This window comes from Gekko japonicus, unplaced genomic scaffold (genome assembly GCF_001447785.1).
Source record: "Gekko japonicus isolate JY-2015 unplaced genomic scaffold, Gekko_japonicus_V1.1 scaffold51288, whole genome shotgun sequence".
NCBI lineage: Eukaryota > Metazoa > Chordata > Lepidosauria > Squamata > Gekkonidae > Gekko > Gekko japonicus.
This window is the reverse complement of record NW_015227942.1, coordinates 1-817: the sequence shown is the minus strand read 5'-3', so window position 1 is coordinate 817 and position 817 is coordinate 1. Positions and strand designations below refer to the sequence as shown.

Sequence of the window (817 nt, the reverse complement as noted above, 5' to 3'; positions counted from 1 at the left end):
AAAGCATGGATTGTTATAGGAAGTAATATTTTGCTGGGGCGAATATATTAATAGCTAAGAGGTGAATTCTTATATTTCTACAGGAAGAAGGAGTTGATTTGATGAACAGAGAAACAGCACATGAAAGGTAGGTATAACTACTGTGCCTTAAGAAAGTAGCCAGTGTTGTCATCTAGTAGCCACTGATGAACCTTTTTGTATTTTAGGGAAGTGCAAACAGCAATGCAGATAAGCCAGTCATGGGAGGAAAGCTTGAGCCTGGTAATCTCTTTAAAGATGTTTAATATTTTAATTTCACCCTTTCACTTGACCAGTGAACTTAAGTGGGGGAAAAAAGGAAATAGCTCAAGTGGGGAGTTCTTCAGGCTCCACTGATCAGCCATTCTGTTTTTCATCCAAATTTTGGGATTCAGTGTCCAGAGTTGCTGTGTATTATGGGACTGTAAACATGACACATTGTATTCCCAGAGTGACAACGATTTGGACAAATCTGAAAAATCTTCATCTCCAAAGAGGATAGATTTTATTCCTGTTTCTCCAGCACCTTCACCTACAAGGGGAATTGGAAAGGTATGCCCAAGAGTTCTCAGCAGATTGAAAGTTGCAAAATGATTTAAGAATGTTGAATGTTTTCTGGAAGAACTTTTTTGCCGTATCTTAATTTAACTATTCTCTGTCTGAGCTTGAGCTGTGTATTACAATAGGGATTATAAGAAATTTGCAAATTCTGTAATATCATGTGAAAAGTAACATAAAGGAAACAGCGGGATCTTTGGTGATATGACAGTGTGATCCTACATATGTTTACTGAGGAGAA

At 37.3% G+C, this 817-nt stretch overlaps 1 long non-coding RNA gene across 1 annotated transcript; it reads left to right on the top strand.

Annotated features, from left to right (window-relative positions):
* The first annotated feature begins 82 nt into the window (after window positions 1-82).
* LOC107125364 lies at window positions 83-564 on the top strand. The gene is made up of 3 exons (XR_001483031.1): window positions 83-127; window positions 207-261; window positions 469-564. It is a non-coding gene; the product is annotated as an uncharacterized LOC107125364 (long non-coding RNA).
* The last annotated feature ends 253 nt before the right edge of the window (window positions 565-817 follow it).